Here is a 26,603-nt window from a genome sequence, read left to right on the forward strand (position 1 = left end):
AGGCTTCAGCTGCCATCAGGAGGGTGGGAAGATGGGAATGATGGGACTCTGAGCCCATTATCCCTGCTGGGATGAGAACCATTCTTCTTTTATCTCTGTTGACATAGTAAGCATCTCTTTAAAGGTTTCTTTTGAAGAAAGACTTTTGCTGTTGAAAACATTTTGAGAATAGATGCTATTTTCCAGTTCTCTCTGGCTATAATAGTCTGTGCCCATGCAAATAGCTTTGGCAGTTTTACAAACCAAATACCCAGAGTAATCATATTAGTTGCCATAGAAGATACCTAGCAATCTCTGGTGTCAAAATAAAAGCTATTATTTTCTTTTCATTAAAAACTATCGATCATGCTAAAAATGAGAAGAAACACACAGAACATATGAAGAAGAAATTTAGACTCTCCCATACCCCCACTCTCCAGGGACAAACTGTAAACATTAGTTACATGTTTTGCCAACTTTCTATTCATATAAAATTCTTTTTGGAAAACTGAGCTCATACTTTACACAGTTTAAAAAGAGTTTAAAAACATTATTTGACCTTATATTGTAAGTGATTTGCCACATTATTAAATGTTCGTTGAAACATATGATGGTTAATTGTATTTAGTATTACATAGTATTTCATCATATGTCCATACCATCATTTATCCATCCCTTTTCTAATGCTGAGCATCTAGATGGATTCCAGTGTCTGCAAGTTAAATGCTAAGAGGAACATTTTTGCAATAATTCTTTTCCCACCATATATGTATTTAAGGTTAAGGCTTTTTCCCTTCTTAAACTTATATTTGTGTTTAAAACTAGTTGACATGAAAAGAAAGCTAAAGGTGGAGAAAGGGGTTGGTTGAATGATCCATGATACTACAGAGAAGATACCACTAGAGAGACAAGAAGGAGGAAAGAAAAACACTAGAAGATGTGTGTGGAGGAAGGGGAGGGGTTCTCTGCTATTATGCAAGACCAGGACATCTGACAACCTCAATAATAACAGAAAAGTCTTTTGTCAGATCATTATTGAGTGAAAAAATATTCCATTTCTGAGGAACACAAAATCAGCTGTGGAGAACCACCCCCCCACCCCCGCCCCCGAGGAGCGTCATGAGGACCTTGAATAAGAACCACATGGAGAGTGAAACAACCGGGTTGCTGATTTTGACATTGCCATGAACTTGGGCAGGAGACCAAACTCTGTTACTTCATCATTTAATGAGGGAATTCCAGTAGGTCAGTCATTTCCTGTGAAAGACACCAGCCCACCTAGAAGCCAGTGAGAGAATAAAGGGTACCTACAAGGTATTTGTATTTGCAGTCTTTGTTAAGAACCTGATAGAAACTTTGCCCTTGCTATTGAAGAAAAAGATAAAGAGAAAACCAGGGAAACTCATTCCATGCCTCCTGTGCCAACCATTCTGTGAACCAGGCTTTCTATCTCTACCACCTCTCGTAAAAATCCTCAGAGGCAGGATTTTGCAGGTGCCCTTTACTGCCTTAGCTGCATTTTATAGGTGAGGAATCTAAGGCTAATATCAGTTAAGTAGCCTGTCCAGCGTCATAGGGCTAGTAAGTGGCAAAGCAGGATTCAAATTCATACTGCCTGTTTTCAAAACCTATGCTCTTGCAACTGGGCCATATGACCCCAGTTATCTATGTCTTTGAATAAAAAGAGAAAAAAAATATTAATAAATAAGCTTGGTAAACAGGAAAAAAAAATATGATACAAGGTTCCATATCAGATTTTTAAAAAATGAAAGGAAGGGAAAAGGAAGAAGGGATGGAGGGAGGGAGAGAAAAAAAGAAAGCTTTAGAAACTCGGGACTATTTCATCTCTAAGTTCTCCAACATATACAACCAAATGCTTTTCTTTCATATCTTTTAGGTGTCAAGGAGCATGAGAAATCCTTTAGTCCAATCACTTTGTTTTATAGATAAGAAACTAGGCTCCAGAAGAAGGTCATTGACTTGTTCAATATCATGTGGATGGTTAAAAGCAGAACTGAATTAAGAACCAAAGTTATCTTTTATCACATAAGACAAGTATTTCTAACACTAAACACAGCGCGTGGCATGGATTAGTTCCAGTCATTCAATAAAGATCATTCCTTTTGCTTACCCTCTGCTGTCCCATCCCTTTCCTGTGTTCATGCCTTTTTTCATTCAGCCATCACTTGCTATGACCAAGCCATGTATTCAAGAGGTTCTTGGCCCAGGTAGAAGTTCATAGAATCTTATGCTAGTGCTCTTCTGCTTGCACCCTATATCATTTGCGGAAAAACTGGAGGTTAATGGGTTAAGGAGTAAAAGAGAGAATGAGTAGAGAAAATAAATTCGTAGGCTTAATTTTTGAAGGGTTAAGCAATTAATGAAAGGAAAAATAATCAATAAGAAAAGTCAAAATCAAGATGAGAAGCTTTTCTTCTTTTGGAGGAGTTGGAGGTGAGGATGACTTTTACCATTATTTTAGACCAAGGAGGAAGAAATACTGGGAAGATAGATTGAAGGTAAAAGGGACAGGAGAGTAGAACAAAATCTTTAGAGGTAGCAAGTGAGGGAGAAGTTGAGGGCCCATGGAGAGGGGTTGAACTTTGAGAAGAAAAAGAATAGCTTTCCTTCTAGGCTGGAAGGGATATGAAAGGAAAAGTGAAGATAGGAAGAGTTCTGAAGTAAAGGACAGGAAAATTAATGGGGTTCACCTCTCCTGCAGATGGACTGGGATGGGGATAATAGGTCTGAGTTATGAAAACAGGTCTTGGGCTCAGAATGTACCTACTCCTGAGATTTTTATTTGGGGAGGGACATACTCTCTGGCACCTTTGTGATTGGGAAGGTACATAAACTGTACATAAGAGCTTACATAGCAGCCTCTGCTTTTAGTGGGAGACATGCAGGGCCTGGAATTGTGGTAGAGCATAATTAGCTGATTCTCTCGTCCTTGGTCCAGGTGGTCATCTGCCTTTCTTTCTTCCTGAGTAAAAATGGTGACGCCTCCAACCATCCACTCCCTGATGGTTTCAGAAGTACGACTGGGAGAACTTCACTCCCTGTCGTGATGGGGAACTGGAGAAGTGCTGTGCTTTGCAGTCAGAGGCATATGGCACTTCAGAGGCAGTGGTCCCGTATCTGCAGATATTATTACAAGGCTCCAACCTAGCTACTTTCCATCTCCACAGAAGGCAAAGATGAAAGGAACAGGTTTAAATGACAGCAACAGGGGGATAGACTCTGACAAAAGAAGAAAAACATGTTAGTAAGGTAGGATAAGTATGCTGTGGAGAGGATTTGGAGGATGTAGAACATCTATCCCTAGAAACCTCTAGGCCCTCATTTGTCTGGATACCTGGGATGTAGAAGAGCTTCCTGCGGAGGTTTGGTCCAGGTGGACCAAGACTCCCTTACAGTTCTGTATTTCATTTATAATCTTGATAGCCTGACCGCGGTGGTGATTGCTGAGAGCGGTCCACTTAGGAGACCATGTTGACCGTTGAGGATTTGGGGAAGAGCTCCACCAAAAACAAGGGAGAAAGAACTCTTCTATTGCTTTCCTGATATATAATGGGCCTTTGCAGGAGGAAGCTGTTTTATTCCAGGGGTTAGAAACCAAATGCCTCATCACAGTTTATACAGGGAAAGCCCAGCGGATGATTTTCATTCATTTCTAACTTTACACTTGGAATTCTTAATTTCTAATACCTGAAAACAATGTTTTTACTTTTAAAGGTGAGATGAAACATTTTTTCCTCAGTGACACTTGACCTTACTTGGCATAGAGAGAAGAATGATGCTTTTGGACCCACAGATTTCCTACAAGAAGTTTAGAAAATGCAGAGGGTTGTCATCTTCTGATATTGGGTGGTGCCAGAGAGAGGACGATAGATCACTAGTGTTGAATTTCTACGTGATCGGCAATACATTTTATACTCTGCCCAGACAACCAAAAACGTATGGCCCTGGCCTAACATAATAAGGAAAATATACTGATCTATGGCCAGTTGTTGTCATCAGGTCACTAAACCTATTTCTCCAGATATAAAATGAGACTATCTTGCCTCGCAGTACAAATGTAATAAAATCTAGTAATGCAGCCATGAAAATAAGCACTGGCCCATAACCCAAGGGCTTAAGAAGTCAAGGCTAATGAGAAACGGGCAGTATACAAAAAATAAATTGAATTCCCCCCTCTTTATCTTGAGTTTAATAGGAATTTGGGTGTATTTTCCACAGAGAACATCTACATGTGCTTTATGCAGTCAGGATATGGAAAGATAGGAAATATGGTACATTGATAAGTGGAAGAGTAGGTAAAATTATAAATGGGGATTTGGCCAATGAAAACGTTATGGTCCCAATAATTCAAAATCTACTAGCGAGTAATGAAGTACCAATACCTTAGGCCAATCTATAGTGGCGGAGTTCCCTCCAGTATCACGAGGGAGAGTAGTAAAGGGAAGCCAGGAGTATTTAACACAAGGTGCTGGTGTTATTCTTCTGGTTTGTATCAAAAACACCTACCCTGAACAACTGAGGAGTGGGAGGGAAATATATCCTATTGTGGCTCCTTTGAAGGGACGAGAAGGGTCACATCCTGGCACTGAGATTGGCCCTGGTTCTCGCTTGCCTTTTCTTCTGCTCCAAAGTCTCCCTGCTGTACTCTTTGTATGTGTGTCCTTATGACAGAAAGATCAAGGGGCCACTTCAGAGGAGCTTAAGCTTCAAACAGTCTTTTCCAAAAATAACAAAGGTGGAAGGAAGAAAGAACTGTCTGTGAGTGAAAGCCGGAGCCAAATAAAAAGGCATGAAATGAGGCATTGTGGAGGTGAAAGTCACCTAAGAGAGCTCAGAAGCCCATCCCTCTCACTTAACAGGAGAGGAAACTGAGGCCCAGAGAATCCTTTCCCTTAAAGGACAGTTGTCCCTGCTCTCATCCTTGGCCCTTGACCACACACTGCAGACTCATAGTTGAATTCATCCATTCACATGGCTTCCCCTTAACGTCACTTGCACATGACCACAGAGGAGATATTCCCATGCGCTTCTGATGTGTCCGTGCACCTGTCTATGGGGAATTTCTGCCTGGAGGTCCAACATGTAATTGAAACTCAGCATGTCTGAACCATCACTCCCCAGCAAACCTGCTCCCCATCCCATGTTGCCTCTCTGGGTAAATGGTGGTAAACCTCACACTAGCCTCTCAGGATTGTTCACATGTCCTCCCTTCCTCTTGTCCCCGCATCCAAGCAGTGATTCACTCTGTTAATTCCTCCCCTTCCACTACTCTCCTGCCTTTTCCTGCTTCTCCTTTCTACAGGGCAAGCCCTTAACCCCTCTTAGCTTGAAGACAGCAGTAGTTGATCTCCCTGACCTTGATCTCAGCCTTTCTGGTCTTTGCGTTCCACAGGCACCTTTTATTTATTTATTTATTAAAAAAAAATTATTTTTGGCTGTGTTGGGTCTTCATCGCTGCGAGCTGGCTTTCTCTAGTTGTGGCGAGCGGGGGCTACTCTTGGTTGCGGTACACGGGCTTCTCATTGCGGTGGCTTCTCTTGTTGCAGAGCACGGGCTCTAGACGTGCGGTCTTCAGTAGTTGTGGCACGCGGGCTCAGTAGTTGTGGCTCACGGGCCCTAGAATGCAGGCTCGGTAGTTGTGGCACACGGGCTTAGTTGCTCTGTGGCACGTGACCAGGGACATGGGACCAGGGATTGAACCCGTGCCCCCTGCATGGGCAGGCGGATTCTTAACCACTGTGCCACTAGGGAAGTCCCTACAAGCACCTTTCTTTTTAAAAGCCCAAACCAGGTCTTGTCTTTCCAATCCCTTTTGCCTGGAGGATAAAGTTCAAACTCTTAAGCATGCCACACAGTGTCCTCTCTAGTGTGACCTCCAGTGAGCTCTTCAGCGTAGCACAGCCTGCCAAGTGCCATCTTGATGTTCTAGGAGGGTGCCATGCTATTATTACACAGCTCTATGTCATGGAGTAGCTTCCCCTCACCACACACACTCTGCTGGGATAACCACAGTTATCTTTAAGCTTAGTGCAGATATCATCTTTTAAACTATGCTGATGCCCTCTCCTTAGGAAGAATGGGCCACTCTTTCCTTATACCCTCACTCCATCCTGTGTATACTTCTCCCATGGCCCTGTTATTGCATTCTTAGTTGTTGTTGTTTCCCCTGTCCATTCTAGTATGTAAACTCCTTTTGGGCAGGTTTATTCATAGTTGTAAACTTTAGCCTTTGGCATGAAGGTAGGACTCAGTAAAATACTTCTTAAAAAGAATGAATGAATGAACAAAAGTGCACACAGCCCACTAGTGATCCAGTCAAGTGAGAGATCCCTGGTTTTCCTTCTTCCAGTTCATGTTTTCCCTACTACATATTATAAAGTCTTGGTAATGAAACGTGGCGTTGACACACGAATCGAAAGATCAATGGAGCATGCTGCCCAGGGAGAAGACCCAGGCATTTAAAGTGGTACCATCAGTGTATTTTCTCTACAAAATTGATCTTATTTTCAAGTTGAAATGTTAGAACTCACAAACTAATTAGAAATAATTGAAGACGAGTCTTCAGTTTCTAGACTTTGTCATCTTTCTCTTGCGGCTCAATTATAGTTTAATTGTCCAAGAAAAAAAAATAGACAGGAAAGGTGCACACATGTACTGAGTGCCTGCTGTACACGTCACATATAGTTTCATTTAATCCTCATACAGTCTTTGAAGTGTGTATTATTATCTACATTTTACAAATGAAGGTACAGAAACTCTAGGTATATAACTTGCCTAGAATCACGTGACTAGCAAATGTCAGAGTTGGGAGTCTAACCACGTCTGATTCTGAAGTCCATTCTCTTTCTCCTTCACTACGTTTCCTCCCTAGGGAAACAGAACAGAATTAGGGACATAAAATCTCAAGAAGTTTCACTAAAAGGCATTCCTCTGTGACTCCAATAACAAATTGGACGGAAGAGACAGGAGCTATGAACCCTAACTCTTATCCTGTTGCGTGGTATGATTTTGAGAAAGTCCATTAATCTCTTATATCCCATCTCTTTATATTCACAAATATGGGACACACAGACTTTCCTCATCAGTCACGCAATTAATAAAAAAGTTACTTCATAAATGAATTTGTGTCATTTGCTACAGAAATGTACTTGATGCAATTACTAACCATAAAAGTGACCTTATTTCTACAAGAAACTAGTATTGGCCTAAAGGAAATAAGACAGCTGGTCTAGTGAAAATTAAGCAGTGGATAAAAAATTGATTCCCTTTTTATTTAATTTTATATCAAGTCTTTTTTGGGATGTGTGATGCCAATATTCTTTTACCGCTGGTGATAGGGCAGAAAATGGAGAAGTGAAGAGATGCTTAAGAGGAGAATAGAAGGATAGTGGGAGTGTGGCTGCTGAATGTTTTACTTGCCAAATTGATTGTTTTCTCTAAGTCTAATAACTCCAAGGTGGCAATTGACATTTTTGCTTGAGCATTAAACACATATTCACAGCATTTAGTGGACCTTAACGGTTACTGCCTATTGACAGAACTTGAATTTGACAGTGGTTTATACCGTGCAGAGAGTCTAAAATTAAATATGCTGGACAGAGCAATAGAGAAAATATTCAAAGTAGAAGCATCTTAGAATATTAAAAAAAAATCTTTTCAGTTTTTTTCTGGATTTTGAGAGGCAGTATAACGGAAAGAGCCTTGGTCTGAGATTCTTTTTCTGGATTTCTTATGGGCTAATGCTCTGTGTTACCTTGGGCAAAATACTTAACTCTCTGAGCTTTTGTTATATTTTAAATGGGGGTGTGGCATTTATGCCCTTGAAGGATTGGGCATCTGTAAAATGAGGACAGTATCTCTAAGTTCCTTTGTAGTAATTATGTCTCTAGGTTTTATGATGGCTGGGATACTCAGTTTGGTTCCCAGGCACCTTTAGAGCATACCTGGTAATATGGCAGCAGGGAAGCAGGAGAAGGGAAATGGGGCCCAGACACTGAAAAACAATGGGAAAATAAATGGTGACCGGGTCTTTTCCTTAAAAATCGTGATATTTCTTTCAAAACAGAGCCATAAATAGATTTCTAAACTGGAAGGGAGAATTAACCTGAAGTTCTAGAGGCTAAATTCCTGAAGGATGAAACTCTTTGAGACATTTTAATAATAACCCCCATGATTAAGGGACCTGAAAGCTGGGAGAGACCCAGCTTGGCCCCCAAAATTGGCCTTACAAGTTGCCCCACACCCCATGCTGCCATTCTTTTGGGTCCTGGGAAAGACACCAGGTCCTTCACCAAGGATCTGTCATTTTTACAGTCAGAATACTCTCTCAGACATTCAATCCACTCTTTCCTTGTTTTAGAAGAAGTCCAACCTTTATACACCTAATATGATTTAGTCCTGGTTTCATTTCCTGAATCTTTGTGTTGCTTTTTCTTCCTGGATCTCATGTTCAATGCTGCCAGTTTCTTTGTCCCTGCAGGTGCAGACAAATTAGCATAAAGAGTAAGTTGCAGAATTGGAAAACAGCAAATTTGATTTCAAAGGCCATTTCAGATTGAGGTCCATTTGGTGGCATTAGGAGCAAAACTAATAAACAAACCAGATTTTTTTCTACCCAAATTGATTTTTTTTTTTTTACTTGACAGTATCCCCTTAGAAGTAGAGTATTTTATCAAAATCTGATTTTAGCTGTCATATACAGCTTTTTTTGGTTTCTTTCCTTTCTCATTATTTCTGACTGTTAAGTTATGTGGGTTGGCAAACAAAAATCTTTTCTTTTATAATAAAGAAGAAGGCATTGCCTTTCCAGTGGCATTATCTGCTGTCATGTTTCACAACCTTACAGCAAGCAGCATATTGTGGTTTGCCATTGTGCTATCATGACTCCCATTTTGCAGATGGAAACAAAATTACAAAGAGACTTCAGAGCCATAGCTAGACTCTGAAAAGACACAATTCTGAAGAAACCGGGGTTCCCTTTACTCTTTCACTGTCGAAACAAACATTTTTTAGGACTGCTCTCATAAAGAGTTATATGTATTTGCCTGTTGTTCTAGGGGGGAAAAAGAGTCTTCTATAAGCTGTGATAGGAGATCAGAGGAGGCTCGGGCTGGGTGCTGTGATCAAGGCCATCTAGTGAGGGGCCAGCGTTTGGAATTCTCAGAGCATTCCAGATCCTCTGAAGGGTATCACATCTCAGTGGGTAGGCTCCTTTGATTGTAACGCACAGTAACTCACTTTACTCAGTGATGGGGGTGGTCCTTGTTAGGACTCCCTCATGTCAGCAGGAGGCAGTGACCTTGAAGTGTTGAAGGAACGGGAGCCATGCTCCTCCTAGGCCTCAAGGCAGGTGGACCCAGATCCAAGATGGTACTTGGGGCTCAGTGAAGGGCTTTGGGGTCTTCCCTGTGTTGTCCTGCGTGAATGTGCCTCAGCTCCTTCTCTTCCCCCTGCCATCTTGACTAGCATTTCCCTCTGTGCTCAGTGTCTTTCCTCTACCTCAGAGCTTTGCTTACTCATGTTTTTTCTGTTTCTTCATCTGTCCAGCTTGAAGTGACCCTTATGGCCCGGACTCCCCATCTGCGCTTTTGCTATGCATCTCTCTAAGTTCTGCTGATTTAGGCCTGATTCCTTCCACGTTCCCTGCTTCAGATTCCTAAGAGTGAGAATCTGATTAGCTCAAGTTCTTGTGCTGAGCCACTTCGTGAGTTCCTGCCCAGTCTATGGACAGGCTGCCCTTGGGTGAAGTGCCCACCCTCAGGGGCTCCTGTGGAAAGAAGGGCCTGAGGAAGGGGCTGTGGAGGGAGGGGCAGCTTCCTGTGGAAGGAGCAGTGGGCAAGTGCTAGGATTGGCAAGCCTAGTGACTGGCCTACCCATCTTTCCTAAACCTTCCTAATACTACTCCTCACCCTGAAGGCGTTAGCAGCCTATGAGGAATGACTGGCAATTAATTTCTAGGAGCTAAAATGTTTTCAAGGTCAGAAAAGGAGAAATCATGAAAGTGGCCAAAGCTCCAAGACACTCTATTATTAAGAGCTTTGCAGTTATAACTTAATTCCTTGCTCAGGACAACTTTCTCAAGTAAATATCATAACCCTTATTGGGCTTAAATAACCTGTTCAAGACAAACCAGTACGAAGTAGAAAGGTTGATATTCAAACCCGGTCTGTCTAACTGCAAAATCAGGCCTGCAAATCATACTCCTTCCACGTCGAACCACGTCTCTTCGACTAGAGTTTTCTTCTCCTGAGTCACATCCAGCATCTATGAAATAGTTTGATTGGAATTGGAGCCTCCGCGAGAGAGCGTCTAAGCCTGAGCTGGTTGGAGGGGATGAGCTCTGGGGGCGGGCGTTCATCTGCCCCTGAGCCCGGACTCCTGGAGGGCAGAGGTAGAGCCGCAGCCCCGCCCCCAGGTCCTTTCACGCCCCCGTAGCCGAGAGCGCGCATGCGGAAGCCTCCTGTGACTTACATTAACACAGATCCATCATTAATATGACAAATAGGCGCACCTGCAGACTTAATTGCTTCCATTTTCTTGAGTCACTGATAGGTTTATGGCTTGCCTCAATTCCAGTAAAACCGCAGCAATCTAGATGGGACGAAAAAGTGTCTTCCTCCAATCAATCTCTTTGAACAGTCCCAGACTCCAGCCCTGATGACAGACTTTCTCTCTAGACAGGGTAATTAAAGAGGCCGAGACGGCTAGTTTCAAAAGTCCCTTCATCTTAGTTTTGTCATCTGTAACACAGTCCTAGAAACTTAGACGGGAAACATCTTTCCTTCTCCCATCCCTCCCCAAATGACTGGCCCTCCATCCCTCCATTCATCTCACTCCAGAGGCAGGTCAGCTGGGCTTTCTGCTTCCCTTCTGTGAGGAGAGTGGATGTGGTGAGGGGTTTCCATTGCAGTTTAGGGATCCCTCACCTAAGATGGAAAGATCTGCCCAGAAAAAGAAAAGCCATTTTTACACCAGCTTTTTTTCCCCCACCAAATCCAGGTCTGGCTGTTCATGAAAAAACAACGATAACACAAAGTAGGATATAAATTATCTCTTAAATGATTGAAGAAACCTCTCACAAAGAAAACAAAGCTCCCTAGTATATGTTTTGTACTAATGGAACAATTTAAGTATCAAAATTGAAAACAAAAAAGGCAAGGATTTGGAAAACTCTAATAGGTTATTATGTATGAAAAATGCATGCTAAATAGAAATTAATTGACCCCAAATAGATTTTTTTTTTTTTTTTTTTTTTTTTGCGGTACGCGGGCCTCTCACTGTTGTGGCCTCTCCCGTTGCGGAGCACAGGCTCCGGACGCGCAGGCCTAGCAGCCATAGCTCACGGGCTTAGTTGCTCCGCGGCATGTGGGATCTTCCCAGACCAGGGCACGAACCCGTGTCTCCTGCATCGGCAGGCGGATTCTCAACCACTGCGCCACCAGGGAAGCCCCCAAATAGATTTTTATAACCATCAAGCATATAAGAGAGCCCCCACAAGATGTAAAGAAATGATGCCAGTCTGAAAAACCCTAAATTCTCTCATGATTGTAGGAGGGGGAAAATGATAAAATTAACTGATGGAATGACTTTTTTATATTGAAGAATTTGTGAATTTTCATCAAGCATGTAACTTCCTGAAATTTTAGTACTAAAACAAGTAATATTGAATACAAAGAGTACCCCAAACTGGGTAACAAGAATAGTTAAATTACTGGTGCCTGAGGTACACCCATGCATCCTGAAGAACTTCAGAGATGAAGTTAGGGAAAGTGGTACAGAATATCTAGTTCAACCTGATCTGGCAGACCTTCCCAGTTTGTAAGGACTCTGAACCCTTACTGGGGGCAAACCCCTAAAGTTGATGCTGCCGGATGAGATCTCTAAATACTTCTACATAATTGAACCTAGCATGCATGGAAGAGGTAGGCACAGTGGTGGGGGGAGACATGGTAACCGTGGGGATCTATAAAGGAAAATCAAGTCTGAATGATCACTGCTCTTAGGGGTGCCATTCATGCTGATCAAAGGGATCTATTTAGATTTTCAAAAAGCTCTGGCAGGTTCTACCTTTGAAATGTATTTTTTAAATGGTAAGTTACTACCGTATTTGTTGGGAATGGAGCCTTAGTTAGGAAAGCAGTATAAAAGTCTTCATACAGGGCTTCCCTGGTGGCACAGTGGTTGAGAGTCCGCCTGCCGATGCAGGGGACACGCGTTCGTGCCCCGGTCCGGGAAGATCCCACATGCCGCGGAGCGGCTGGGCCCGTGAGCCATGGCCACTGAGCCCGCGCGCCCGGAGCCTGTGCTCCGCGACAGGAAAGGCCACAACAGTGAGAGGCCCGCGTACCGCAAAAAAAAAAAAAAAGTCTTCATACATGGTTTAGATGATACTAACTTTATATACTAGGACGTCAAATTGATGGAGACAAACTGCAAGAAGAGCAGTAGAATCTATGTAGAGGACAGAAAAGAAGGTGGTGATTTTCATGTCATCAACTTCAAGGTAATGTTCTCCCAGATATAGGCTCTAGCTATAGTTATAAAATATAAAATAAAAGGCTCTCTGTCATTTCATTAATCATTCAGGAAAATAACCTAGAGTTCATTAAAATCATTCTCTGAAAACATTGACCCGATATGCTACCCTGGCTGAAAAATAGGAACGAAATGGCATCCAGAAGGGCATGGGAAACACAACAGCACTCTACACTTAAGTAGAATCCCATTGATTTTTTTTTTTTTTTTTTTGCCATACGCGGGCCTCTCACTGTTGGGGCCTTTCCCGTTGCGGAGCACAGGCTCCGGACCTCAGCGGCCATGGCTCACGGGACCAGCCGCTCTGCGGCATGTGGGATCTTCCCGGACCGGGGCCCGAACCCGCGTCCTCTGCATCGGCAGGCGGACTCTCAACCACTGCGCCACCAGGGAAGCCCCACATTGATTTTTTTACCAGGAATAAAAGAAGTTATTCTTGTTGCTAATCTTTAATGGTCATAATATTAATAATAACTACAACTGTTATTTCTCATATTTCAGAGCATTCCCATGTGCGTTTTCACTCTTATGGCCCTGTGAGGTAGATATTTGTATTTCCGTTTTTTGAAAGATCGAGAAACTGAGGCATTTCGATTTCAGGTGCAGCACCGTTGTCTCAGACCTAGGTGTTCTGATATTAGAATCCTTCCTATTTCAGCTGTGCTGCATTACCCCCCTCCAGAGAATGCATTTAATGAACCCAGAGAAAGTGCACAGAAAGGCAGCTGTAATGGTCCGCACAGGAAGTGGGTGTGGTTGTATGAAGGAAGAATAAAAAACCTGACACGTGCTAGACACAACAGCCAAATAATAATGAAAGAAATATGAATGAGTCTGAGAGAAGAATGTGCCCATTTTTATCACATAAAGTATATGTGACCCTGTTCACCAAATACTCAACTGCTAGGACTCAAAGCTCTATCTGAAACCCAAAGAAAGTGAGTGTAGGGCAAATGAAAGGAAGTTCCACTTAACTGAGGAGGTATTATTCATAGAGAACTTATTTTCCAGTGTGTGGTACAATCAGAAAATATAGATGCCGTAAACAAAACAAAAAAGATACTGAAAATTTCATGAATGGAAAAGACATAATTGCTAAGGAGCTGAGGTCAGCTTTACGGCTGATGTCAGAGAGGATATATGCCCCTGACACAGAATTGCCTTCCAGCTCTGTGCCTTTCTGGCCGTAGTCTGAGAGCTAGGTGGAGAAGCTATTAGCTGTCCCTAAAATTCCTGTCTTTGTGTCCTGACTTAAGTCTAATCATCCAGTTACCATCACTTGTATTCACAGTATAATGGCTTGATCGTGAAACATAGCTGTATTCCTTTACAGTGTGTTCTTGCAGAAACAGAAGCAGAAAACCCAGCACTTTTTTTCTTTCTGCAAAACTCCGCTAATATTGCTTTAGCTAGACCCTCTAATTAATGGGTGAGTGCTACTAAGTAGAGAATGGAAATGTCAGTGCCACCTGTTAATTTCCTGATCTTTGGTGCTGGTAGGGTATGCTAGGATCAGCTAAGGAATAGAACTAACCATGGGAGGTCACCTTGCAGTGGAAATATGTGTGGAGAGCTACTGAAAATTAAAAATTAAACTCCAGAAGAAATGTAATGTCCATTAAGATATGAGAATAGTAACAAGGCTAGGGCAGAAAACCAAGAGAAAAGGGGCAAAGAACACATAGTGAGCAAGTAGGTTGATTAGAAATTAGTTTTATAACAGGGACTGTATATTAGGGTGTTTCATAGGGAAGAGGCAGGAAAGTACAGTGTTTCAGAACCCAGAATCTGGAGCTAGACCTCCTGTTTGAACCCAGTCTTCTCCACTTGCTAAATGTGTGATGCTAGGCAAGTTACATAACCTTTCTGTATACCTCAGCCCTCTTACAGGAGATTGTTATCCAACTCATAATGACTGTGAAGATGAAATGAGTTAATATATTCAAAACTCCTTAGGTAGCACCTGTCCTGTTGTACATACTTCATAAGAATTAGCCATATTGTATATTGTGTTAATAGACAGTCTGTGTTTAGGGGCTGATGTTGTTCATGCATCCAGGTAATGCTTTCCACTCCTGATTTGACCAAGGTCAAAAAAAAAAAAGAGAACTATAGACAGATTATCAGGTCCCAGTTCATGGATCACCACTCCCCATTCTCACGACCATGGTCAGTGATACCAAGGACACTGTCTCATTTATCTCCTACCACAGTAGTCAAGGTGGGCAATGGTTGAAGTCGACTTGTTGGCCTGCATGTTGATGATCGCACACTGGACCTATCTCTCACTAAGCGGCAAGTGGAAAGGATGAGGCTTCAGGAAGAGTGTATTCCTCTTCTAGGGTCACAATGCCAAAGTCATATGATCAGTTTTCTAACTGCTGTGCTTCACTTTCCTAATCTGTGGATAATAATAGTACCTACCTTATGAGCCGTCAAGTAGCTTAATGAGAATGTATGCGTTTAGCCCATTACCTACCACATAGTTAGTGCTCAATAAAAGTTAGCTTTTAGTGTTTTGAAAAATAGTAATAATTATCAGTTGTCCTACTTTATCTTGTCAAATTCAGCCTGATCATAACAACACTGAGAACTTTATAAACACTAAACTTGGCCTGTGCAGAGCATAAATGTAAACTCATAACAGAGATGAGAAAAAGAGGAAAACATCCTTGGCACTATGAAGTGCGTATGATTATCTGAATACAGAGATTCAGACACACCCTGCAGAGCAGGGCCCAGCACAGAGAGGAGCCGGAGGAATACAGGAGGCTTGAAGAGTGCTACTGACCAATGAAAAATGGCAGACCTGTTTTCTCAAATACATCCTTCGTGAACAATGCATGGCTCCCACTCCTCACTGCCAGCCCCATAATGGGTGTTTTGTGTGGAAGGCCTGTAGAGGAGGGAGGGCTTTAGAATTAAGATAGACTAGATGGCTAGATTAATATTTTCCATGGAGATATCTGTCTGGCAGGTCACTTAGAGTTCATCTTGACCTCTTTTGAAAGGAGCATTTACACAATAGCCTGCAGAAATGGGCCCAAGAGAGTCTTCAGACCAGTAGTTGGAATCCAGTAAGAAGCAGATCTGATCCTCTGGGGGAGTCTGTCACAGGGAAATCACATCAGATTGTCATGTGATTTGTACACTAGTGTGAATTGGTTAATAACTCAATTTCATTCCCAGGTCTGTAAGCCCAAACTTCAAACTGCTGACAGTGTTTACTATTGATACATATCTTCTGTATATCTAATTCATTAAGCTGACATGCAAGCACAGTGGTTCATGTGTTCTCAGTATAAATAAACATTGCTTTGGTAGTCGGCACAGGTTGGTAGGTGCACTGTGCTAGGAGTAAGAAGGCTGGATTTGATCCTTATTATCTCCATCACTTTAGCCCTAATCCTTGAGATCATCAGTTACCGTCTTTGGCCTTCCATCGTAGTTCTGTAAAACCTACCACAGAGGATTGATGAATGAAAAGAGAAGGGGCCTCATAAGAAAGGTCTTTGTAAGTTGAAACACAGTGATTAGAATAGGAATTTTCCGTGTGCTCCAGTCTGTAGAATTCCCTCCCACTCCCCTTTCTCAGGCCGAATAACACAACAGAGACACAGATTATTACCACTTCCCAGCTTCACTTTGTAGGAACTTAAGGTTCAGCCCCCATTAGGGTAATTGCAGATCGTAGGAAGATAAAAAATAAAACCAGAGAATTTTAGTATGAGAAGAGGCCTTAGAAGCTACTCTGACACTCGTTTCCTGTAGGAGAAAGTGGTTTAGAGAGAAGAGCCTAGACAGATGACTGGCCACCCAGCTTCAGGCTCCCCGCCTACGTGTGTGCAAGAAGGCAGAGCTCACAGGTCTGTAGGAATAGGACAGAAAGCTTTGCCTGCCATGGGGAAGATGAGAATGGAAGGTTCCATTTGAGTGGCACCTCTAGGTGTTTATGATAAAAAGCACTTATACAAATTAATCTGCAGAAAAGGACTCAGTTTACCCCTGAAGGAAGCTCAGCTGTCACTTTAACACCATTAAAATAACACAGTCATCGTGAAGCCAAATCTGGCCTCTGTACCCCAACACCAAATTAATGCTCTGAGACAGAGTTTGGGGTAAAGTAGAAAAGAATAGCTTCATTGCTTTGCCAGACAAAGGGGGTCACAGTGGGCTAATGTCCTCAAAACTGTGTGTCCCCACCTGGAGGTGGTTGTGAGAAGTTTTATAGTTAATGGTTCAACGAGGGCGTGATCAGCTTGTGGACATTCTTCTGACTGGTTGGTGGTGAGGTAAGTGGGAGCCAGCATCATCAACCTTCTGGTTCCAACTGGTCTGGGGTCTAAGTGCTTGTGGGCAGCATATCATCCCACCTGGTAGGGCTTCCACTACCTGCAAAACAGCTTAAAGATATTGTTCTGTGTATCCTTTGATGGGTAACCGGGCCCCTGCCCCAAGGCTGCACTATTGTTTCTTTTGACTGTTCCTTTGTCCTGGCATCCTCTCCCTTCCCTAATTAGCAACTGTTTGAACCTGCTAGTTGGAACTCAGGGAAGGTCATGGAGGATGAATGAAGCCTACCTATTTCCTATAATCAAGAAATGGGGGACACAGAAAGGATTTTGTGCCCAGGAGCCCCAGAGGATCCTGCTCGGTGTCAGCCAGTCCCATGTCCATCTGGGATGACCTGTCCATTTTAATTACTGAGTATCTTGCTAAGTGCCTTATAGCAAGCTCAGCCGAGTTGGCCTTGCATGCCAGCCTTGAATGAACATGGACAGCATGGCATCATCTATGAAAACCCCTGTGGCCAGATCTTAAAGCAAAGTTAGTTTAAGTGGGGTTTCATCAGAGGTATCTAAGGAATGTTCCATTTGTTAAGGAGCATTAGAGAGATATACAGATATGACTTGGCCAGGTTCCTCATTGGAAGTGAATTGATTCTTATTGGTTCCTGGACTTAGGTAGACTTTTAAGCAGCTTGTGACAGTTAAAATTACCCTTTGCTTAACTCTGTCAAAGATTATTGCTCAATTTTGGAATTTATGTGAGTGATATTAATAATGACAACAAAAACCACAGTGTTAATAATGACAATGATATTGATGTTGATTGGTATTCATTGTATGCCAGATATTGCTAAGCACTTTACTTCTGTTATCCTGGGGTTGAGATGTGCAAAATGAGAGAGTGGGAATTGAAATAGTGGAAAAGAACAATAACCTTGAAGCCGAAACAGCTAGGAATTTTTTTCCCCTAATTTTAGTATTTACTTACTGGGTGAACTTGGTCAAGTAGTTTGACTTTTTTTGTTGTTGTTGTTTTTGTTTTTGGGTTTTTTTTTTTTTTTTTTTGTGATATGCGGGCCTCTCACTGCCATGGCCTCTCCCGTTGCGGAGCACAGGCTCCGGATGCGCAGGCCCAGCGGCCATGGCTCACGGGCCCAGCCGCTCCGCGGCACGTGGGATCTTCCCGGACCGGGTCACGAACCCGTGTCCCCTGCATCGGCAGGCGGATTCTCAACCACTGTGCCACCAGGGAAGCCCAAGTAGTTTGACTTTTTTGGAGCTCCTTATTTGTAAAATGGAAATATAAATACCCACCTTAAAGGGTCATTAAAGATTAAGTTAGTTCATGAATGTTGAAAGGGCTTCTTAGCAGAGGCCAGCACATAATATGTACATCATTACTGTTGAGTTGAATCGTAGATGATAAGAACAGAAATACAAGTGGATGAGAACTAATTAGAAATGGAGATGAATCAAAATAGTTTAGGGCAAGCAGTGGGATAGTCTCCTTTTGTAAGTCATTTATAGTTGATATTTTGTCATTATCTTTTTCTTTTCCTATCCATTTTATAAGATGAGAACCGGTGAGGGGACCTCACTGTTCGAGATCAGAGAATTATAGCAAATACTAAACTCTTTGTTAATGAAAGACTAGAGTACAAGAGAGGACTCGGAATGAACAGAGCTTTCACTGGATCTACTAGGCAATTTCCTTGCAATCACCCTACAACCAGTGTCCTGGTTTTCCCAAACCCACGTGTCCATATTGCTTCCAACGCCACACTACAGGGAAGTGGCCCCCAAGGACTTGCAAAGCTCAAATCAGAATTTCAATTGTGAAACCGCAGGCTTCAAAATGACTTATTCTCATTACAATGTATGAAATGATCCGTAAATACATATTTTAACTTTACCGAGTTTAAATACTATTACACATCTTACTTGATGTCAGATTTTGTTAAGTGTGTGCTGTTATCTGAATTTACAAAGGTCAATCAGATGGCAGTGGAGAATAGAATTAGATACATTTAAAAATCTTCTTCGTACATCTGTAGCTCAGATAACCCTGCCTTTTTCAAAGAGCTTTGGGCTTTTTTTCCCCTTTCAAATGAGACTTTAATGAGTATCATGTGGATAAACTCTTTGCAGAGGTTTGAAAAGATCCAGAGAAAAACTGTTGTAGGAACAAGCAAACCATTTTGGATAAAATCATAAGCCATTTGAACGTCTCCTCATCTCTCTGGTTGTGTCAGAACGTTTTGGCTGCATTTTCACCCCACAGGAATGTTTTCATCTCCATGGCTAGGTAAATAGAATGTGCGCAGAGTTGCTCGATTGCTATTCATGCCAGCACAGAGTAGCACAGGGTGACCTACTTCCAGCAGCATCCATAGAATGCTTCGCTGCTTTTCATCCAGTCTGATTTACAAAACCACCCTCCGCTTTCCGCTGCCCCCCCCCCCCACCTGAGACAACATACTATGGACTATACGAGTCGTTATTTCTTTCTCTCATCACTCCTGCTTTGGGTATCAGTTTATTTCAGTCCATTGTAAACCTCTTCAGGAAACGGAAGTGGGTGGGTAAGCAGCTTTAAAGGAAGCTGACATTTCTGATTTTTAGAATATAGCTCTATAGAGGGATATTTGTGGGGATGCAGAAAGAAATCAGGCGAAATTTTCTTATTTAGACTACCTTGTTCACATAAACACATAAAGTAAAAACTCATCGGAGACCCTTCGCAGACATGTATAAGTGAGATGATTCTTTCTTATTGGGGACCGCTGATTGGAGTTTCCATAGGTCACTCTCATAAGTTGCATAAGTTGGCAGGCTGGACTAAACTGGAAGCATCCCAAAGTCCCAGAGGAAAGTCTGATTTGGAAAAAAAACTTCCGGAGACTTTTATCCAATTGGCATGCAGAAACTTAGACTGTACCTGATTTGGAGTCTAACTAGAGCCAGTGTCACTGAATACCACGGTTAGAGCAGGGTGAGTGGTTCTTAGAGACCTTCGAGTCCTATCATTTGAAGATGAGAAGAGTGGCCTCCAGGGAAATTAGAGCAGCCTCATTCTCCTGCCCTCCCACCCCAAACCAAAGCTCTATTTAACCTGCCATTCTGTTTCTTATCATTGGATCATTAATGATTTGAGGCTCTCTTCCTTTTTTTTTTGGCGGTACTCGGGCCTCTCACTGCTGTGGCCTCTCCCATTGCGGAGCACAGGCTCCGGACGTGCAGGCTCCGCGGCCATGGCTCGTGGGCCCAGCCGCAGCGCGGCATGTGGGATCTTCCCGGACTGGGGCACGAACCCGTGTCCCCTGCATCGGCACGCGGACTCTCAACCACTGCGCCACCAGGGAAGCCCGAGGCTCTCTTCCTTTTGCCGTTGAGAACAAATGTCACCAAGCAGAGGAAATAGAAATTCAGTTATCCTTCTTCTGGTCACGAGTGGAAATTTGTATTCCAAATCTTAGACAGTCAAAAAAGGTTTGAATTACTTGGAAAAGGAACATCCTGTTCTTCTGTTGGGCGAGAGATTCTTGACATCTTAAGCCATTTTGGCCATAAAGCTTTTGCTCACATAGTTGTGTGTGGTGGGGCAGAGGAGTGAGAGTGGGATGATAAGTAGCAGCTCCACGGCTGACTGTGAGTTTAACAGAAGAGCCACAAAGAGAGTTCCATTTCCAGTTGGATTCTGAACATCTTCACAAAAGAATTACCTATAGCTGTACTATCTCCCATTTGGTTGTTAACTTAGCCACGCCCACATAGGTGCAAACTTCAGGCAAGCCATTGGTGAGCTGGTGGACTTCAGGCTCCACAGGGTACCTTATTTTATGTGGCTATCACTGTGATGTGGGATTGCATCACCAGAACTCCCTACCAGATGGCAAGAGGTGTGGAGGCCCAGCCAGTTCAACCTATGGGACCTTGTTTCTCTGGCTAGTTTCCTGTCCTCACTTGTGCCGACTTTGTCCTTTCTCTCTGCATCCCTCTCCTTTGTCTTATTTTCATCTGTCCCTCATCTTTCTTCACAGATGGCCAGGACACTAATGCACTGCTTTCATTATGTTTATGGAACAAGCCGGGGTCTTTAGAGGCTGCTGTTCCAGAGACATTAAAGACTTGGGTCACGTTTGATACCAGAGTAAAGATTTACAGGATAATTAGTGATCCTCTGCTGTTATTAACCCCTGACTTAAGCAGGTTATTTTCTTACAAAGGTGTTGAAAATTCATGCCACTGTTAATAGTTTTAGTTGGAAGGCCATAATGAGACCATGTGGGAAACTAGACCTACCATCAATCTCTTTCAAACTCTGAAATGGGGATGGGGGGGTAAAAAAGAATGGAAGAAAAGGGGGTACCTTAATGATAGTCACTGATGGACAAGACCCATTTCTTATTCTTAGTTTGGAATAATTAGCTTATCACTACTAAAGTTCTGCGCTTAATCCTCGTCGCACAGGGAAACTCAGAATGACAGCTGAGATAGCATAGGGTGGATGGGTGGCTAGATTCTATTTTTAGAGATGTTCCCTTTCCCTTGTAATTATTTCATAAAGAATATGAGGCTTTTCACAATACCACACTTAATAGAATTGAAAAAACAACCAAGCAAAACTAATAACCCATAGACATTCCCCCTCCAGTCCCCTAATGGCAGGGAATTTCATGGTTCTGCATTTTATTTGTCTTCCAATTGATCCAGTTCTTTTCTAACTCTGCTCTGGGGAACTCCCTCAGAAGCCATATTAGATTTGGTTTGGAGGAAGTGTTTTTAAGATTAACAATGAGTTTGAAAATCCTGATCTAAGTAGGGTCTTCTAATAGTCAGCAATGGCCATCAAGGGATGTCACCCTCAATCTTGATAGACTGCAGTGTCAGTTCATCAGGTGCCCTCAACGTGAGGCTAAGAATTGACAAGTTAATGCTTCCTTCTGACTTGACCTCAACACCTGGGCCGCCTCATTACTACACAACTGGATTTAGCTTGAAACTCAGCCTTGCCAGGAGTGGGAAAGGGGCCCAGAATGCCAGGACTAACCTAAGCTACTCTAAGTTCTTCAATGAATTAAAGGATCTTTGAGAGTTTCCCTAGTTCAAATCCACATTTGACTTTAAATTGCCAGATTCTTTGAAAGAAGACATCATGTATCTGGTCCTCAGTGAAGTTGTCCTTTGGGGAAATTCTGATTACTGATACGATGTGTCTTAGCAGCTCAGTTCAGGGACTCTCAGCATGCTGCGGGATTGCCTAAAGAAGGACCTGGGACTTTTGTAGCAAGTTTTGGGTGTCCTAAGCTAACCCCACAAAAATACAGTGCTGCAAGCTCACAGCACACAAGCTAACAGAACAATGACTAAGGCCAACTTAAAAGTGATTTCATCTCACTCTCCTTCTCTCTGCCTTTCCCCATCCCAGGTTATTCTGCATGGTGACTTTCCCTGCCCAAGGTCCCATCTTCCTGGTTCTGTGTTGCGTCCAGAAGTTGCAAGTTTTCTTTCTTAGAATCCACATATCTGTACCAGCATGAATAAGAACCTTTCTCACCAGCCTGAGGTCCAGTCTGAAGATGGGCCTGGCCTCTAAAGACTCTAAGTGAATCATCTCTAACCTGTCCACTCTGTGCTCAGAGGGAGGGAAGAGGTAGAGTGCAGGTTAGACTGGAGCGAGGGTTTGACACTGCTTGGTACATTGAAATCATTGCCTTTCTAGGTGGTCACATGAAGCAGACCCTTTGGATTTAGAATTGTGGGATGGCAAGTTACAAAAGGATCTTAAAATTCATCAATACAGCTCCTCCGTATACAGATGAGAAAATTCAAAGCCAGGCATCCCATTCAAGGTTACTCTAGACCGAGGTCTCCTGAGTTCCAGTTTAGTATTGTGGTCCCTGCAGAATATAGGATCAGAGTTACACTGGGACTGTGATTGAGTCTAGTCTGTCTGCTACTCTTTCTGGGTCTTCTTCATCTTTCTACTCATGGCTTTATTCATTCCTCTGCTTAATAAAACTATGGATGACTTTCCATTAGCTCTGAACTCCTTAAAACTGGCATTCACAGCTTTTACAGTTGACACCAATCTGGATTTTCAGCCCAGTCCTCTACTACTCCTCTCCATATCCTCACTCTGCAGCATAACCAGACCTCCCGCAACTCTGCAAACATGCATCATCCTGCTGTTCCTCTACATACTTACACACACTGTTCTCTTCATCTCGAATTGCCCCCCAACATTTCTTCCCATTTTATCCCTTTCCAAGGCTATATGCCCAGCCAAGTACCACCCTCTCACCCAGCACTGCTATTACAGTTTAGCGTACTTATTCTTGGCTCTGTCTTCAGTTTCTTACTAGACCAAAAGCTCCTTGACAATAGAAACCATGTAGCACAACTTGCTAAATGTGGCAAATAGAGTGTGCTCCAAGGATCTTTGTGTATTCGAGAATAAACGGCTGGGACTTCCCTGGTGGTCCAGTGGTTAAGAATCCACCTTCCAATGCAGGGGATGCAGGTTCGATCCCTGGTTGGGGAACTAAGATCCCACATGCGGTGGGGCAACTGAGCCCGCGCCACAACCACTGAGCATGCGAGCCACAACTAGAGAGCCTGTGTGCTGCAGCTACAGAGCCCACATGCTCTGGAGCCTGCATGACACAACTAGAGAGAAGCCAGCACGCTGCGACAGAGAGCCTGCACGCTGCAGCAAAGACGATCCCGTGTGCCGCAACTAAGACCTGACGCAGCCAAATTAAAATAAATAAATAAATAACTGTTTTAGCAAAGAGTTCTCATTACAAGGGAAAAAAAAACATTAAAAAAAAAAAGAATGAATGGCACCCTGGTTTCTGTAAATTTTGGGCGTTCCAGAATTTTGCAGGTGCTGAGATCTGGGAGGTTAACAGAGGGTAAGAATGGGACAAATGGAATGCTAAAAGTAAGGGCAGCCTTACCTTTCTGGAGATCTCAGCTCCACAGTGTGATGATGGCTGTGGTGCTCTTGCCACCTGTGGTATATTGAGATGACTGTGCAGGCTCCTGTTGGCACTTGTTTTATTCAGTACACTGGCAAAGGCTCTGTTTGAGCCTCATCCACAACCCTCGGGAGGTCTTGGACTAAAGTAACTTATTTGATCATCTCCCATATTTGCTCCTTGGGAGTCCCAGGTCAGGCTTGCATTGGTAAAGCAATTTCTGAGCATTTATTCTTCTTGAGCTATTCTGCTGACATCCAGACCAACATGATTACACTGATGTTCCAAGCTCTGATCTCAGCCCCACTGCAATGAAATTCACAAGATATTTACTGTGCCCTGTGTGATTTTTTCATTGGTTGACCCAGGCCAGCTATAGCATGAGTAAGTAAGTTCCTAGTTTAGCATTTTAGCTCTCCTGTGTCAGATCTTGCCAGGAGAGGGGGAAAAAGCCAAGGAGGAAGCTATCATTCTGTAATTATCTTCAATCTACAAAGTGACAGTCACCTTCACTGGCAGGTATGGCACCCTCCTTCCTTCACCTTTTCACCTCTATGATGATTCTGGTCTGGGCAGAATCAGGATATCATTTTCCAAAGGAATTTGGCATGAATAACCCATAGATAGGTTCAGAGGGCTGGGCTGGAAGCCAAGGCTAGAGATTCTGTGCTCTCAGCCCACCTCCCCATACCCCCACTGCACCCGTTCTTTCCTTGGTACCATCACTCCTAGAACCTTGGAGCAGGAGTCCCTCCTTCTCGAAAACAGTCTTGGCCGCCAGTGGGTACAGGGTTTCTTCTCGGGCTGATTAAAAGGTTCTGGAATTAGAATGGTGATGGTTGCACAACTTTGTGAATATACTAAAAACCACTGAATTGTATATATTGAAAGGGTGAATTTTATGGTATGTGAATTACATTTCAGTTGTCAAAGAACTCATGGAATACTAAGATGTAAAAAATTTAAATACTGTGGCACAAAAATTCCTGAAAGACCCCATGGGCTTTCAACTCAATTGCTTCGTCTCTTTATTCATGTTCGAAGGTCATGTTGTCTGATGCCTGTGTTGGAGGTGGAGGGGATCTGATAGAAATTCATTCATCTGTCTTAGTCCTTGTTCTGTGTCATGCTGGGGTGACTTTGGTCTGGGTATTTACTTGTCTCTACTTCCACAGTTAAAAGAGGGGTAATGAGCCTAACCTCCTTGATGAGGCTCTTCTGGGAAATAAAAAACCAGTTTGTTGAGTGCTTTAGTGGTATGAGGTGCTGGATTCCTCTTGAATAGTTACAGGAAGGGCTAAAGTGGGATCTGACATGTGTGGAATAGAGCAGGTGCAGGCAAGAGGCTGGACGTGTTGCTCTAGGTGATTTAATTGTGCCATTAGGTGCTCTATTAGGAGCTGTCGCTGCTTGTGATTTTTATGTCTGTGATGAGAAGGGGATGGAATTTGGTTTCTACTGTAATGTCAGGAAATGGACTTGGGAGAGAAGGGTGTGTTTCCCAGGAAGAATCTTCCCAGTGCTTTGATGTGGAGGCTTGATGAGTGGTTAGAAAGATTGAGTGCTGTTGAGTGGGGTTTGTGATTGCAGGACTTGTGATGAAGTGTCATGCGGCAGCCGCGGGTCTATTCAGGCACCCTTGGAGGTGCGCCGAAGGGTTTCTGTTCACCTGGAAATCTGTAAAGACCCCGTAGAGGAAAGATGAACTTGGGAAGCTTTTGTCACTGCCTCACTTAACAAATGGAGCTGTGCCTGGGGAAAACCAGGACCACGCTGCATGGGACCCTTTTGCATACCCTCTGTTCCCCGCAGCTTCCTAGATGCTTGTGCGGTCACTTCCAGAGCATGGACAGCTTACCAACCCAGCAGGATGACCAAGTTCTTCAGGCAATTAGGGAGAGAGGCTAAGAATGAAGGGGACTCTAAGCACCTAGTTTTTGCTGCACCCTCATCCTCCTGCACTCTCCAAAGTTTATTCTCCTCCCTGGAGGAGAGGTAGGATGGTAGGATGAGCTAGGGAATCATCATAGGCTGATGACCTGTGGCTCATGAATCCTTCTCACTGACCTTCCCCGAGAGGACCAGCGAATATTCTTCATCTTCCTCCTCCTCCTCTGTATTCTATCAATGTCTGAATGTCCATTCCCCACTTCTCTATCTATTATAGGAAGTCCACTCACACTTCAAGGCCCAAAACTATAGTATCTTCTTCTTCTGGCAATGCTACTTTCCTCCCATCTTCCACCCTCTACCCAAGCAAGATTACTCCTTCCTTCTTCTGTTTCCACAAAACTTTTATGCATATGCTGTAACACTTTACACATTCATTCACAGTGGGTGGCTTTGGAGAACTTGTTGAGAGCCTCATTTAGATTAGTCTCTTAGTGTCTAGAACAGTGCCTGGTGCGTACATAATACATGCCCAGTGTGTGTCTGTTAAATAAATTAATGAATAACTATATAAGTAAATAAATACAGCAGAACATCATTTGTACACTCCCACAAAGAATGAAAGATATTTATAAACTCTATAAATATTTAAAATTGCTTTCCTCTTTATGATTGTGGTAACTTGATGAGAATACTATTCTAAGTGAATCTTACTATATCTTCTTTACGTGTATTGAATTGTTTAGTCAAAGGTGATAAATTTTGGGAGAAGAAGCCATGCCTTTCAAAAAAAAAAGAAATTTCACAAAGCAATGCTTTCTTTGCCAAAGTATGTTCAGCAGAATATGAGTTTCCGAGGATGATAATAGTTGTTAAGGAAAAAATGGTCTTAGGGCCAAATGAAGCT

The 26,603-nt window shown here is 42.9% G+C and overlaps 1 protein-coding gene across 3 annotated transcripts in view; it reads left to right on the plus strand.

Annotated features, from left to right (window-relative positions):
- ASTN1 (astrotactin 1) overlaps window positions 1-26,603 on the plus strand; it is a 328,942-nt gene that overhangs the window by 100,434 nt on the left and 201,905 nt on the right. The gene's annotated exons all lie outside the window — the stretch shown is intronic.

The sequence above is a fragment of the Kogia breviceps genome, chromosome 1 (genome assembly GCF_026419965.1).
Source record: "Kogia breviceps isolate mKogBre1 chromosome 1, mKogBre1 haplotype 1, whole genome shotgun sequence".
Lineage (NCBI taxonomy): Eukaryota > Metazoa > Chordata > Mammalia > Artiodactyla > Physeteridae > Kogia > Kogia breviceps.